The sequence below is a fragment of the Trachymyrmex cornetzi genome, unplaced genomic scaffold (assembly GCF_001594075.2).
Source record: "Trachymyrmex cornetzi isolate Tcor2-1 unplaced genomic scaffold, Tcor1.1 scaffold579, whole genome shotgun sequence".
In the NCBI taxonomy this organism is placed as follows: domain Eukaryota; kingdom Metazoa; phylum Arthropoda; class Insecta; order Hymenoptera; family Formicidae; genus Trachymyrmex; species Trachymyrmex cornetzi.
This window is the reverse complement of record NW_017299892.1, coordinates 2,398,276-2,415,942: the sequence shown is the minus strand read 5'-3', so window position 1 is coordinate 2,415,942 and position 17,667 is coordinate 2,398,276.

Sequence of the window (17,667 nt, the reverse complement as noted above, 5' to 3'; positions counted from 1 at the left end):
ATCCAACACACACTAGGACTAACTCAGAGCTACCCCCTTCTTAACAACATCCATGCCCTGCCCATCCGCGCCCCTGCCTTCTTTTTACCCTCCTTCTTTTTATCCTTTGTAGCAGTTGTGCAGTCGTAGAGTATCTTCGCGCTGCAGGGACGTGTTCACCCAAATGCGCTGTTAAAATTTTGGACACAATCTTACCATTTGTCTTACGGGATCTGAGAATAAATCTTTGGCGGCTCAGGCGGGCCGAGAAAAACGCCTTGCCCTACGTTACTCACGTGAGCTGGTAAATATATATATGTATGTGCATGTATGGGTGTGTATGTACAGATACGTATATCTGTATAGGCTCGCTCGTGTGCAGGTGTATATATATGTATACGTGTGCAACGGTACCCTCAGGGTTTCCACCTTCTTATTCTTCTTTTTCTTCATTTTGCCACCCTTACGGACACTGGCAGGCACGCCGAACAACCCCTGGAGTCTTACAGACCGATGTTCCATCAATAAATCATAATATTCGTATTAACATTCTTCGCACTTCTTTCGTGCTACGATGTTTTACCTCTATCTCATCCTGCCGTCACCAAAATAGGTAACTTTTGTGACATATCGAAAACGGCAAAAACTTTCTCGATAGGATTTGTATCACGTAAATATATGCTGTATGTAATTTCGGATGATTGTAACAAATTATGTTGTATTTATGTGCGTCAATATTGTTGCGTTAGAGAACATGTGTTTAAGAGGTATTTTCACTGTTCTAAAGAAATTTGATTTATAATATTGATAGCATGATAATTTTCACAGATTTCAGCTACATTTTTTCGAAGAGAGAGAGAATCAAGAGATTATTAACATGATATATCAAAATTCATTGTGTAATTCAATTTTCAGTAGGATCAATGCATCGTCTGCATGGAATATAAAACAAATGAATGACAATAATATCGTATATCATAAATGGAAAGTGGGGCGTGGAAACTAGATGAAAAATGAAATTGACGCTTGTATGAATTTGTCTGTCACCTCCAAAAATGCAATGTATATTCGGGATATAAATACATATAATATATTGTAATATAAAATTTAGAAAAATTATGTACTATAAAATATAATTAATTCTTCAAGATTCTTTAAAATGTGTTTAAAAAGAGAAACAGTATAATATAAATACAATTTATAATGAAATAATTGCTTACAAAATGTAATTTAACAATGATTTCCCATTAATTAATTTTTCCTCTTAAAGATTTAGTTTAATTTAGTTATTTAGACCAAAAATGATAAATATCTCTCAATGCAGTATACAAAATGTACAACTCATAAAACAAATATATACCTGTTTTTATTAAAATCAAACTGCACATTAGTATGTACATTTTATTAAATTGCTATCTTTTCTACTCGCCGTAAAATGAGAACTGCACGTTATATTCGACAAAGGAATACCGAAGGCGGATGCATACACATTTCAGAGTACTACTTCATATAACGATAACTCAGAAACGCGACGTCGTCGTTCGCCGTGTACGCTTTGCCCCATCCGTGAAGAGCTCCGGCGTAAAATATGTGTCTGGTGTCTTATTCTTCACCCGGTCGGTTTCTCTCGAAGGCAACAGGAGAATCGAGAAATGGAAGAAAATAAGACAAGGAGAGAATACAAAGCACGAGGGGTTTGAACGAGGATAGTCTTTCTACAACTCTTCCGAATCCTCATCATTGCTCCAATGCTTTCCGCTAGCGTCGTTGCTTACATTCACCATTTCCACAATTCTGCACAAACTTATTATTATCGTGGTCCCGCGTGGATGGTCGCGAAATACGCTGTCTGTCACATTAGCGATCCAAGAAAGAATATCATACCGGACACTTTTGATAGTCGCGAGACATTGCCATCGCCATGCTGGCGACTGCCCGCACAGTTTCATTCTATGAAGCGTGCAATATTTATATCGGTACTCGTCAGTTGTCTTTCATTAATATTTAAAAAGAGTCATCTGATTTCTTTTTACACAATGTTGATTACCGCGCGTTTCATTAAAATATTCGCGATAATGGATAGACATTAGACGGTAGATAGGCGCTTCTATAGAGGCCGATGACATGAGTCAGTTCTTCATGACGATGAAAGGGAGATTACTTCGCAGTGGTTGCTTTAGGAGAAGGGCGGAACGTGTTCTTGCATACATTTAAAATATTCTGGTTGAGAACCTCCTCTCATAAACTTCCTCACGGTTGTATGTACTTAATACCTGTGAAAGTGTGTAAAGGAGTAATGTATGCGGTGCTGGTAATGCACTTAGGGAGATAAGAGTTTCCCACTTATCCGAGGACATTACCGGATCTAAAAAATCAACAGAGGTTGCAGAAGAACCGAAATTTAGCGAGAAAAATATTGTCACTGCAAGTAGGTTTACCGAAGGCGATAGCCTTGTAGAAACACGTACCACTTTCTCACTGGTGGTAGAACGAGTAAAAAAATCAATTTGAAATATTTACGATAATTGATATACATATAATTGAAAAACTCAGTGTGTGGCGTAATATGTGATGATTACTAATGTCTCCACATACTTGATTTGTCACAAATTGCCAACCACGAACAAATTAATGCAAAGTTTTACGTAATGCCTCCTGATATCAAGACAGGGGGTTGAACCTTTCCCCTTAAAAGAAACGTGCATTAAATCACCGGTACTTCGTCCGTTGCTCTCCTCCTTTGTCCTTGGTCGATCGTGGAACCAGCAAGCCGTGGCAGGTTCTACTTATCTCGAGAAGGAAAAGGGAGCACCTTCCTCTTTTTTTTATCTAGTTACGAAGATGCGAAGGCGCGTCGCAAACCGACCGAGGGAGACTTTCTGCCGGTGGTACAAGGGGGTAAAGGGATGCCCGGGGGGGACGATGCGGGGTTGGGAGAGGGGGTTGAAAGCGCAAGGGTGTTATCTAGGTGGCGGAGGACCGGAGTACCAACATAAATATTAGGCTCCTCGTTAATGCCTCTGGTAGCTACTGGCGTTACGTTTCGCAGTAAGTAAATTATGCGATATGAAATTATTAGCACCATTAAAGAAATTTATACTTTTTCGGTGCTACTCCACCCGACCCCACCTACATCTACTCCAAGGATTCCAAAGGAGACGAAAGGAATGGTGACGATTTTTCCACTTTATCTGCCTGCCGGTGCTCGTTTCCTTGCCTTCTTGCCTGTTCTGGAATACCGCAACGATATCAGTCCGCCCATCCCACTTTTCGCTTCCCCATGCCTACTATTTCCCTTCCTCCTGCCTGATACACCGCTTAATGTTTTTGCAAGAGCCAATTCTTATTGTTATCCTTCATGTAAGCACTATGGTTCTACCGTTTACTTTATATTACAAGATGTTGGTTTGAGAGATATACATATACCATAATAATCATTTCTAATAGCTATATGAGCACATCAATCAAATCCTACGAATTTAAATTTTGATAGTAACTAATACTTCTTTTTCGATACTTTGTCTTCATTTGTCATTGAATCAATGGTGCTTAACATTTTATGAACTTTTTAAATACCTGTAAGCCTACGTTTTCTTAAAACGAATTGTAAAATTCGATTATTTGAGAATCCTTGAAATGTGTCCTCGTGAAGAAATAAAAGGACAAGCATAAAAAATTCCGACGGGCCAATCGTGTTGCGCAACACAGGTATGAATTTTGAGGCGGACTGTAGGCTACATTCTTGTGCCGTGGGCAAATAAAACGAGCCGACGAAGACAACATTATTACGGAGCGCTGCCAGCCATTGCTCATGCCCTGCTTCCTTACGTATTTCCAGCCATATACATGTACAAGGGCGCGTGAACGCACACCCAACATATATTCGTGTACATACATATCTGCTTATGCACACAACGACATGATACAAGCGCGAATGGTTGGATTGAATCAGTTCTACGCCTCTGCGGTATCAATATAATTGAGTCTGCTTCCTAAATGAAGTAGATTCGTTAATTAAAAAATACTCTCTCGTGTTTACGTCACATCCATCACATAATACATCTTCACTGTCTGTAATGCTGTATGTAATGAAAAGTTATAACATTGATATGGTAATTTCAGATTTCAAAAATTCTTATCTCACGCGATATCTTAAAGAAATAATTTTAGTAAGATTTTTTTACTTTATTATACGTATATTGTAATAAATATGATTATAAAAAATAAAGAAATAGTATTTTACAATAATGATTAATATTCTAATTTATAAATCAACATAAGAAGAAATCATATTTGCATCAAAATGATAAAAAAATTCAATATTTAATTTTTGGGCTGTAAAACAAATATTAAATTGTCAGACATTAAAATGATAAAAAAATATAGAGAAAGAGAATTATAAAATAAAAAAAATAATTTTCGACACTGCGTGAAGAAATAGCAGCGAACATCGTTGTCATTAGATTGTACAGGCCTTAAAGCCAAACTACTATGCTGAGATATACGAGTACGCGTTCAGTAGGAAAGAGAATAAAGGACTAAAATGGTGAAGAGCGCTACAATGGAGTTGGCACGCTCTGTGGTCATAGAATCATGGCTGTCTATTCAATGAGCTCGAAAATAGCCTTCTTCTACAGATATCTCGTGGGATTTCACGGAATGGCATATTTTATGAAGGTGCACAACCTGCTGTACTTCTAATATCTTATGTCTGCGTTATTAAGTGCTAATTTTATAATGTAATTCACCATGTCTAGTTTAAGACGTCGCAGATTATTATTATCAATAATATTGTGAATATAATATTAGTAGAAATTTCATAAAATTTCTCCTGAATTTATATAATAAACTAATTTTTTTTAATATCGATCGCTTATATAATATTTCTATTCGTTATTTTGTTCTATAAACTTGTCATACGACTTAATTTTTCAAGTTAAATTTCAATTAAAATTAAAAATAAGATAAAAAATAAAAGATACAGATAAAAAATTGTACAGACACACCAGCTAAAGATCGTGGACGATTGGTGGAAGCTGTGGAAGGTAGGAACATGGTGGTAAAAGGGTCGTCCAAGAGGTCACTGCCGAAGGAGTCGTAAGAGGGCGAGGAAAGCGGGTGGAGTAAGGAGGAAACACAGAAGGGGTAAAGGGGGGCAGGGGTGCTCAAGAGGAGTGAGCGGAGAAAGGGGCAAGAGGTTGCCCTCCATGAATCACGACACAGAGGCTGATTTAGAGGCCCAGAAGTTGCCGCTATAGGTACTAGCTGCCGCCTGTAACCTCCAGGTGAACTTGCTGCAGAGTGTATCCTAATGGATCTTATATGTGAAAATATCGAATACAATTAACAATATTATTTTCAAGTTTTTGTCCCACATTGACTTCCTTTTATTAGATAATAGTTGTGTTACCACCAAGATTTCTTTGTATTATAAAAATCTTTCTATACAGACCTCTAAAATTCGCAATTTAGTACCTTATTGAATAATTAAAATGTATTGCGATACCTTTATCAATCTTCCAATCTATTCGTACCTTTTGTAAAGCATGTATATAACGTGCATGCATTGATGTTAATTACACGGATATGTGCGTATGTACATATCTTTAGCTAGTATATTGTTTAATTATATGTATTTGATTAGAATATATTGTTTTAATAAAACAGTTAGAATGAAGTGTGAATGCTATCGGGCTCAAGACCGCGAAACGGATGAATAAATTAGAACCAGTACCTGTCCATCGAAAGCATGGTACTGATAAATTTCCGTTCGCGTCCTCACAGACACGAACTGCATATATTTTACATTCTCAATTCGGGATGAACAGATTTATTGAGCTTCACAACGTCCAATACCGTTCACCTCCCTTGACAATCTTTCTACTTCACCGCGTATCTGTATGTATATAAATCTCAATTGTTTTTAGAGCTTTATCTACCGACTACATGGCGCAAATGATGTAACAGCGAACCAAGAGTTTTTTGTAAATTACTCGTGTTGTAATTATAAAATTAGCAATATTATGCAACTGAACTAACAAATAATCAAAATTTATAGAAACAATTTGTACAATTTTGTACAATTATAAAAATTTTGCGACGATAAATGAATATATAAATTAAAACTTAAGCACAGTTTGAAACGCGCGAAGCTTACGGTTATAGAAGGCGCAAAAAAAACAATGGGTTCAAATATAAGTGGAATATACATATATATGTAACAGAAGAGAAAAAGAGACAGAGTTAGAGGAGCGAGAGGTACAAGAGAGGGGAGTACAGCAGAATGAGTAAGTGCGAGGGCTCGTCGCTTCTCCATTTCAAGCCTAAGCGCGCCCATTCATCAGGATTTCGGCGCGCAGACGTGCTTTATTACTGCTCGGTCGAAATTGCTATCCTACGACTCCATTCCGGTCCGCGAGCTTGCATGCACCGTATCCAGGCAAGCCTCTTTCGGCATAGTCAGGATAATGCATTAGTGCCTTATATAAGATTCAGCCACGCGCAAGCGATCTATATTCTTAACCAGACAGGGCGCAAGTTAACTAAATTTAAATTACATCGGTAGATAGTACGTCGAAGATACCTTTAATCGTAATATCGTATACGTTTTTAATCGCGCGCGCTATCATAATATAAATACTTAACAATAACGTCTATAATCACAAATCATTGGATGATAATCCGTTAATCTTTCTACGATAATTTATCAGATTTCTTTCTTGGCTGCTACGGTGCGAGCTTCAACAACCTGCTGGCATGCACCGCGCAATTCACACGACGGTCGCGCGAACACAACACGACGATCTTTCGCACACGTACATACGTGCATATGCATCCTCGGCACGCGTGCATTGCATCCCCGACACATGTACACCCGAATACGAACGAAAAAGCTTAATGCGCCATTATTTACTTGATAGTGGACAAAGGGTTCCAGGGGCACCAGCACGTGTTTACGCGTTTATAACAGACGTGACGTAGAGTGGTTATATTCTAGGGGGGTGTGTGCGTCGGGGGTGAATGCCGGGAGGGCCGCGACGGGTTCGCGTGGAGATGGCTGGAGGTGGTCGGAGGCGGCGGAGGCGCTGTTTTGTGATGCAGCACGCACATTACCAGACCGTAATGCGGCGTCGGGCTCACCGGTTCATATATTTTATTTAGCACTGACACACACGGGGCTGAAATTACGCGCAGTTATTAATGAAACTAAACTATTAATTTAAATTCCATTGTTCCATTATAAATAATTACCTGTTAATTACCGGCGAACCGGGCCAACCGTGTAATGTGATTGGGCGACAAACAAACGATTGGGCTAACAAACGTTCGTTACATCGTTAATGTTACCGCTCTATGTTTTTAGTGATTTACGTTTTATTTCTAATAATGCTGCTTAGGAATTTCAACAGTCGATCATTAAATTTGGAATATTCCGTAGATTTGATATCATTCATTACATATTTTTATTTGCAAAATACAAACGTCGAATCGCGTTCATAAAATAGTGTATTTAATTATTGACTATTAATTAGCGACCTCTCATGCTGAAGCTTAATGAGTAACTATATTTGTCTGCGTTTTAAGCATTATTTATTATGTCACTGTATTAATAAAAATATAATCCGGTTACATTGGCTCGAACAAATTACATGAATTATATCTCCAGTCTTCTTACTGAATATTATCAACTGCTATGTGTTCACTCAATTGTGAGACAAGATTATCATGATGTTCATATCTAGTTAGAATCTGCAAAATGACAAGAAATCGAGCGTTGTGTCAAATGTAGAAACTCGTCAAGCTTTTTCAATCATATTGAAAACTATAGAAAATATACAAGTGTAGGTTTCGATAATCATGTACTCAGCGTTTTGATTTTTATTTAATTAATATGACGTACTGAAGGTGGCCAGATACTGATCGAAACGTTTATGTTTTATATTTATGAACGCAATTGATTTTTAATATATGACATACCACTACATCTTGTGTTATGGTTCATGCTCCTTTTTTCGTACTGTTTATTATCAACTGCACTCAATTATCGATTCTTAAGTTGTAATAATCAAATAATGAAAAGTAGGAATTGTAATGGAATAAAGAGATACCGTTGTGCCTTTTGTTTCCATCGTCATGCATATGTAAATATGCGTGCATGCTAACAAATATGCTCATGTCTCTTAGGACTGATTCAATTAATCAAAGCTGAGTCGGCGGCAGGCGCTGATTGCTCTTGCGATGCACTTAGTCGCGTACATGTGATTACACGCTGTGAGATAGACAGATGAGACTACGTGCCTGTAGTTAATCTTTCATGTGTCAAACGATACAAACGACACGAAGTGGAAGGTGAGGTAGCAGAAAAGATGCGTGCTAAGAACTTTGTGTATGTACATGGACAACTCTCGTATCGATACAGCGGGCATCTTTGCGCGAGGTGACTTCTAACTGCGTGTTGTGTGTGAAGAGTTCGTGACTGCCATACGCGGTGACATAGGTAGATGTGTCACGTTCAGGAATGGCATTCCAACTTGGTGAGCGAATTGTAAAGGGGTCTCTTAATAAAACGGTCATAAGACGCGCAGACGAAATAGCTACAGGATTCAATTCAATTATTGCTTTTTGTCGAAAAACTCATAAAATATTATCCTTATAAGATAAATGTAATATACTACCTTTCCGTAGTTATTTTGCAAAAAAAGTTAAATCGTCATGTTATCTTTAGAGTCCAGCCGAAACTTTTACCGAAATTGAAAATGAACACTCATTACGTGTCAGTTTCGATTGAAACCATATAGCTTTTTTCTTCATAAATATTAATTTTAATACTTCTAATTATTGTTTCAATAATTAAATTATGATATTTATGAAGAAGAAGTACTTATATTCTTTGGCCAAAATTGACACACAACCGAAATTTAGGTTTCCGATTTCGGCCGAAATTTAATTATTGTTTCAATAAATTATGATATTTATGAAAAAAAGATACCTATATGGGCACGTCTATGCATATGGCTTTTATAGAGTTCCTATTTTTTAATTTTGGTTTTGATTTCGGTTAAAATTAACACGTAGCCAATTGTTTCGGTTCAGTTTCGGCAAAAGTTTCGGTTGGATTCTATAGTTATCTTTTCGATACTTCGCACCGGTGCAAGTGTGACATGCGATAATTGAAATTGCAGGCGGTGGTCGCACATAATAAGAAGGCGCCTTGATGCGAGTACACGTTTGCAAACACGTATCGAGCCAGGAAATCACGATCACGAACACTTTAGTGTGCCTGACGTATCGTGGCGCCGGTGACAATTTATTATTCGTCGCGAACAGAACATTCAGGTAGGTGTCACTTTTTGCCATTTTTTTCAAAACTCACTGTAGAAAGCAATATATAAAGTAGAATTATTGTCGACGTTCAAATCAGTCTGAAAATTATATCTTCAATTTATCACTAGTAGAGAAAAGTTATATATATAAAAAAAAAAAAAAGAATTATCATACGAGCAAGATTTCGTATTTCACGATGATCGAATTTCCCATCATTTTCACATTTAATACATCCGTTCTCCTCGAATTTGGGAATAGTCGCTACGGAGGGACAACGGGGGTGAGAGAGAAGCGAATCGAAGAGATGACGTAACGGAGACATAGTGCTGCCAGAAAGAGGAAAGCGCGATAGAAGGCATCGGAGCGCACCGGCGCCCTGCTTCGGCTCCGTCGAGGCGCCGGCGTCACTTCCGCCCTTACTCCTATTCTCCCTGTTCCCTCCCCGTCTCGTCTCGCAACTGTTCCCGCCGGTTCCGTGGTTCCTATCTCGATTCAGGCTGCCGCTTGGAATCGCAGAGCCTTGAAAAAGGAGCAAAAGGAAATGTACACTGACTGCCGACGTTGGTAGGCGTTGCCCTCACCCGAGTGCACTCGCCAGAATCCCGCGACTACGACCACTCCAGCCACCAATAAATAAATATGAGATGCATCGGCTAAACAGTTCCCGGGTTGTTGATCCTGCGAGACTTGTATAAATCAGCTTTATACTCTAGTATCCACGTCACATGACCTGGGCACGCTCGTACGTGTATAAAACTTCGTATCGGCGCGATACGCGGTTCCGCGCGCTCTTTGTGATTCCGCGTACATATATATACATTTGATACTGTCGAATCGAATATCTAAGATGCAGGTACAACTATAAGCTTGGTAATTGAATGAAAATATTGAAAGAGCATGGCACGCTTCCAATTATCTCGCATCAAAACGGTGACATTAACACGTGCTTATATTATATATATATATGTCAACGATTATTTTCATTTTTATTATACTTTATCGCGCTATTTAAAATTTACCGCATTCTCCTGAACTCATTATTTGATGGTACTTCGTGCACGTGACGCGCACTGTAATCTTCCCCATCCCCGTTTAAGCCATCGCCCACGCGCCATCTTTTCCCGAAAAAATAATAAGCGAGAGGGTTGGTCCTGTGATACACGATGTAGGAGACCAGGGCTGACAGGGATTCATAATTTCATGCGAGCTTATTGCAGTCAGTTATTTATCCTCTTCACTCATCGTGCATGCAGCTCTTGCCTAAGACTCGTGGTTCCGTTCCGCTTGCGGTTTTCGCCATCTCCTACTTCTCTTCTCTCTTGTTCCATCTGGTATGGCCATCATCATATCGCAGTTTCGTCTGGATGAGTCATGATACGTCCAAAGCAATGTCGCGATTTAATTTCGTGCGGATCGCATTGTTCGCTCGTGCGATTATTTGTGCACTATACGAATCGATTATTTGATTTTAGTTACAGCGAGTTCGTATACAAAAACATTAATTTATAAATAACTTGAGACTAGATGGCGATAATTCAAGGATTATTTTCGTGATTGTTGCATCATAATAAAGATAATGAGAGCACGCTTTTACACAGTCCCCGCTTTCGACGCTCGTGGTTACAAAATTGTATCGGTTTAACTTTCCGACAAGACAAGTGTTGATTTACGATTCTCGCAGGCTATATATTTCACAGTTATCTGATTTAAAACTTTGTATTAAACTTTCTCTGAAGGTAAAATCCCAATGGGATTAACAAGGATCGTCGGCATGGCGTCGAGTTTTTGGTTTTTTCGACTAGTATTCATGTATTTTGATGGAAAATAGTCGCCGTTCCATACCGAGTTAGAAAAAGGATATTTGTGCAGACAGAGCAGAACCGTGAATATTTCCGGCCAGATTTTCCGGCCAGTATCCGCCGGCGTTACGAATATTCGGCCAGTTCGGTGGCCAAATAGTCCCTCACTCGCCGTCTGCTCGCTTGAACACGGAGGATAATCCTCGTGGATTATTGCGCTATCACGTGGGTCCATACGTGCTCACGAGTAGGATGCCCTAGGACGTCGTATTTGTATGCCGTGGAATACACCTACGTGTTTGTATCGCACAGGTTCTCCATGGAAACCCTTGCTAGGGGCCGGGCCTGCTGCGATACCCTAATTCCTAAATCTGTCGCCATAAGTCCTCGTTACAATAAATAACCCGACCGGTGTGTCTGAGCTTGCGTCTCCTGCTTTCCCCTCCTTCCCTTCTACCTTCTCCTTCTCCTTCTGGACCATCTCCTGCTGCTTTCTCTGAACTAGCTTTAAATAAGCCTACTTTTCGCGCGCATACGATTTAATTGTTCCATTCCAAAATGTCCTGCATTATATACAATTATTTATCAATTTACTAATAAAAATATTTCGTAGATAAAAATATTTTTTTGTATATTATTCTATGGTGTTAATGAAAAATAAATTCTGCATTAGAAATATAATATATTAATAGATTGATAGCGAAATGCGATAATAATACACATATCCGAAGAAAGATGTTAAACTTCAGAGTGGCAATTTTTATTTTCTATTTTTAAAAAGCATCTCTTCTTTAATCCTGCAATATTTCAATTATTATTGAAGATTTATATTTTACACCATCGATATTTTCGATTTTCAGCTACCGTCTTATGCTTGTTCAACACATTGCTGCTCTGATTTACATTTCTTCTATCACGCACTTATTGCATCTTATACTAAAGGCGGGTACACAAAAAGGCATGCTGGGGCGTGAAATAATACGATCGATAAATCCTAATAAATGTCTACCTGCCCTGTACAGACATATATAAATAAAACGACGGTGTTCTCTCTTTCTCTTTTTTTTTTTTGCGCGCGAAGAGCGTGATCAAGCGCATTCTGTCCATGTGTGCGTGGTCACGTGCGTTGACACGCATGCGCTACATCCAACCATGCTATACAGCTTCATCATGGGCGCCACAATATATAACATGTACTGATCATAGTAACCTGGCCAAAGGTCTTTCATAAAAAAATCTTTGATATAAAAACAAACATTTACAAAATAATTATTGGACAATGATTGTGTTATAAATTATTACTAGAGCAATCTTAAATTATATGTGATAATTATATATACATGAAAAGCATATGTATTGGAAAATGAAGATGTTTCACATAATTTTAACAATTAAATACATGACGTATATTATTTTCAATTTAAGCAAATAATTTTAAAAAAATGTGTAAATTAGATCGTAATAAATTATAAAAATATTAAAATCTGAGACAACATAAAAAAATCTTGAAAATATCTAAATTATTTTGCTTATATTGCAGTTAATTTATATCTCGCAATTAAATGTTACATTAATGATTAAATTCAAATATTTATGCATAAGAGCCGTAAAAAAAAGGTTCTCTTGTGCGCAACTTTGCCATAAAATCGCTGTAGGAGGTAACAGTAGCACAAGCTCAGTTATAGTTGCTGCAATGTGAAGATGCATTCAGAATAGGAAAGAAAGGAAAGGGAAGTAGACAAAGAAGAGTTAAAGTTAAAATCACGTGAGAGAGAGATGCATTTGGAGAGTGTATGAGAACGAGTCGTTAAGGGGCGGGAAAGATGGCGTAAGGGGGTACGAGGGGGTCGTGAGAGGTGGCGGCGGCAGGGGGAGGTGGTACAGTGGAGGATGAAGGTGGTGGGGGTGTGCATTGCGGATTTATTCCCGCCAACACATTCATCATGGCGGATTTAGCTGAACCCGTAACGCATTGCCGTGGATATATATCTGCTTCCATCCCTACCCTAACTTTCTCCCTCCTCCGTCCTTTACCCCTTCCCACCACCTCATCACAATTCCGACCGAATCCTCGCCGGTATATCCTGTATTCTGACAAAACCTCTCTTTTTCAATGACTTCCTAACTCTTTCCACAATACGTGAAGCGAAAGGATACTGGATCGTTTACGATGCTCCGAGTATTATGTTTTGCAACAGTATATTTTACCATCGCGATGTAATAACATAAATATCACTACCAATTTAACGAATAGCTTAATCTCCATCTAAACATCATAATTTGAAGAAAATCTAAAATAAAAGTCCGTCATAATTTGCATCTCGCAATGACAAATTTAGAATGCTAAAATGAGCTACATATAGCGGAGCTTTTTTTTTCCTTTCTATTGACCATTCGCGGCAGAAACAGACCGTAAATAGCTCTTTAATAAATCTTTGATGTGCTATCAGCAGCTGATCGCAATGCATCATGGCGTAGCGTTGACAGACCCCTCTAACTACTCTTCACCCTTCGTCCTCTGCTATCCCCTCTCTTCTGCTGCGCGTAGATACGATATTACGGGGATTGGTATAAATCTATGGCTCATCCATCTACATTTTATCCCCGGAGAACCAAGACACTCACGCAGAAACGCGCGCACAAGTGCACACATGAGCCGAAACGTGCACAAACACCGTCAAAATCTTCCTTCTTCTCTACTCCTCTCATATCCTGAGGGTCCCTATTCGCCCTTCTCCCTCGAGACGGTTCAAATCCGATCTCCAGCTCAACTCACCCTCCCCTGCCGGCTCCCTCGTTCCACCTGCTCTATCGAGATTCCAATAGCGGCCTTATCGAAGGCTTTGTACGATGAGGGATCGCAAGCTACCCGGGCACTTTCTGCGGTCCTCATGATATTTCACATTTATTATCATATTTCAGTTATTCGCAATCATTCTTTATCAAATCAAGATGTTATTAACAAAGATGCGAAAAAAAAAATCGGACAAGATTCTGGCGCTTTATAAAAGTGAGAATTTCGTTCGCAAAAATTAAACGTGATAATATTATACGAAATAACTTAGTGATCTTTAATATATATTATTGAGTTGTAATAATTTATTAGTTTATAAACAATGTCAGACATTTTATTTTAATTATTTTCTTTTCATATACCTATAACTAATATATATTTGAGAAGAAAAATATACTTTGTATACTTACTGTAATTTTTGACAATATATAAACATATTAACATTACAGTCTACAACAAGCATTAATTAATTAAATTATATTTTATTCAACTCCAGAAGCTCTTTCTCTCTCTCTCTCTCTCTGGTACTGCCAACGGGTGATGATTCATAAATGATGAGTCCAGAATTCCTTGGCGCCATTCTGTAAATACGGAGGGCAGCGCGTTAGCTCAAAAAGAATTCCCTGCGTCATCTGTACACTGCAAGTTCGTTTCTCTATTTACTCATCGCATTGAATCCAAATCAGTACTACTCTACATTGGATGTTCAACAGAAACGTACTATTACTTGATAGAGTACCACCCTATAAGAACGAAAGGGAGAAGATATGGACACACAAAATTCAACTCCTAAAGAGTTGACGGTTGCAAAAGTTATAAACTAAACGCACGCATAGTGCAAGAAATGAAATCACGATGCACTAAGACTTGATCGCATGCTCGATTAATACTGAGGTTATCCTCGAAAAATTGATAGTTAAAAATGATAGGAATGTTTTGAGATAAGGAAAACTTGCTTCGGCTTATTCTCCCCCCCCCCCTCTCCTTCCCTCCCTCTCTCTCCTCGTTGGTTTAACAAAGTGCGATCAACGGCGGCATATATAACAGCTGCTCCAAGTGGCCCTTCCGGTAAGAATGGGGAGGAACGATTCCCCCTTTTCACCCTAGTGCCTGTCTTTTTCCCTATGCCAAATATGGCGGTTGTCTCACGCGAAGGCTTTTGGATTTCGATTTAATTCACGTCGCAAACTGTGGTGCGACTTTGAAAGATTTATTATGGAACTTTTTAATTCTATATATTTCGTGTAAAATATCGTTGCTAGTAATCATTCTTAACTACATTCTTATTTTATGTCCGCGAAACGTTCTCGACGATTTATATCGTGACAAAAAGATTGCCATTTCTTACTGCACAAATAAGTTATTCGCCGAGGCAAAGGACTTCTTACAAAGTCGAGTTACTTCGTTGCGCAGAAACGTGGCACTGATACACCTCCAAACAGTACGATGTAGTTTCTTAACTTCTGCTTTCGTCATCAAACTTTCATGAGGTACCGAACGATACGTCGAGCAGGAAAAACTTGCCACGAAATTACCAAGGGCCCCCGTGTCACAGCTCGCTTCGTATGCCACAGCGTGGAAGAGGGTGGAGTAGGGGGTAGGATGGAAACTAAGCAAGAGATGGCAACGAAGGAGAAAGAAAGAAGAGGTGTATCCCGACCCAAATTCAAGGGACGAGAAAACTTGGCTCGTCAATCAGCAGCCGGAACGAAGAAAGTTCCGGTGCGAGGACAAACGCTTGTCCTCTCGCTGTATATCTTTGATATCTTGTCCACGAGTGTACACGACATTCGAAGCTTCGTTCTCTCTATTTGCGATAGTTTCAGACACAGTATACAATCTCGTACATCTCTCATTACACTGCGCGCGACGAGAAAACGCTGAATCGTATCAGTCGAAAGGCTGGAGATTAACGGCGGAACTTTGGTGGCTAAAACAGTGATTAAGTGCCGCTAACCAAAATTCAATCCGGTATTAAATTCTCAATAAATTCAAGAAATACGGTCAGACGGGACTTGTAAATAATGAGTTTAAAGTGACATTCACATTCGTACGTAGAAGAAATTATGAACAAATTATGAATATTAAGTATAGTTGGACATACAATTTGAACATACTAAGAAAACTTATAAAGAAAGATAAAACGTGCACTACACTTTTAGTTGTTCACTTATTCCATTTATTGCTCTATGAAAGATAATAGTGGCATTGATTACAGATTATAAGAAAGTAGTTACAATCATATAAAAACAAGACTCTCTCTGTTAACAATATGATATAAATAAAGCAAAAAGAAGAATTCTTATTTTCTTGTTTCCGAAATACACTATTGACGATGCTTCGTCAATAGAGGTAATTGCGACAAAAAGACAAAGATACAATCAGAATTTTGTGCATCGGACTATGAAAATTAATGAAAAGTTCTATAAATGCTGTACAGGGCATTGTTAGCCAATGGATGAATATACCGACATCTTCAAGGGTTTCAGGAATACATGAAGATTGAGTTAAATAATTTTTCATAACGAACGAGCGACTTCCTCGAAGAGGCCGTAGCTCGCGTATAGCCGCGACGGCGACGGTCGTCGCCCGTATCTCACCATGGCCATCAGTATTTTCCAACTTGTCTCACGGATTCCCTCCCGCATGCCCCCCCTCACTGACGTAAGTAACAACATATATAAAAGTAAGTGACTCGACTCTCTCGCGGGGCGGTGATACAGGGTCCTCCTATCTGCGAAGTCTATCGGGCAGTAAACAGCGTGCGGCAGATAAGGCGGGAGATATATTATAGACTCCGTCCCGTCGCGTACGAGCGTATACAGAACGAGGCCGTGATAGCTGGCTGGCTCTAGCCAAGCCCAAAGCCCGAGCGCTAGAGCGCGGGAGGTGCGCGCTCTATATATATATATATTTCGCTTCTTTTTTCGCCCGAGCTTCGTTCTGGTAAAAACGCCGCCGGCGTCTGAATACTCGCGCGCGGAGGACGGAAGTCGGTTTGCAAGCCAAGCATGGGGCGGCGGCGCCGAGCAACCCCTTATTTTACTCCTTCCTAGTCGGTGGCCCAAGTAGCTGTGCCTCCCTCCCTCTTCCCACCCTTTAGGATCGACTCGACTATCCCCGCTCGTCGCCCGCACCCGGACCCGGTTCACCGTCCTCTACTTTAACTTCTTTCACTTCTCGATCTTTTTCTTCTCTAGCCAATGCTCGAATGCTCGATGCTGCGATACATCACGTGCACGCTGTTGCCAGTTGACTTTCTATCTCTCCCACCCCGCTTTCCTTCAGCAGACACGGAAATCTAACTCCAAACTCACCAAACGAACATTTCTCCTTTCTCTTTTGGCAAACTGCCATCTATTCACAGATTGAAACTTCTTACTGTTAGGCTTCTACGATAAGAATTGAAAAAATTGCGATCTCTGCAACTATCAACGTGATTTATTTACCGGATAAATAAAATTCGTTATACGGTGTACATTTTAAGCGAAACTATTGTTACACGATTTTATTATATAGTTCGTAGAATAGCCGCGCTTTTCGTCACAGTCGGCGCAGTTGCATGGATAATTTTATGCACGAGTTAGGGAAGAAAGGATTATGGTTTATTTCAACGTTATTTCAAAACGATGCAATGTTGGGGGCAAGTTATTATACCGCTGTCAGCCACCGCACTACCCCACGTTGATCTGCATAACCATCATGGTCTCCCCCTACAGAACATTCTGGTAGAAGACCAGCCCTTTGCCGTGACTCCAAACCACTCAATAG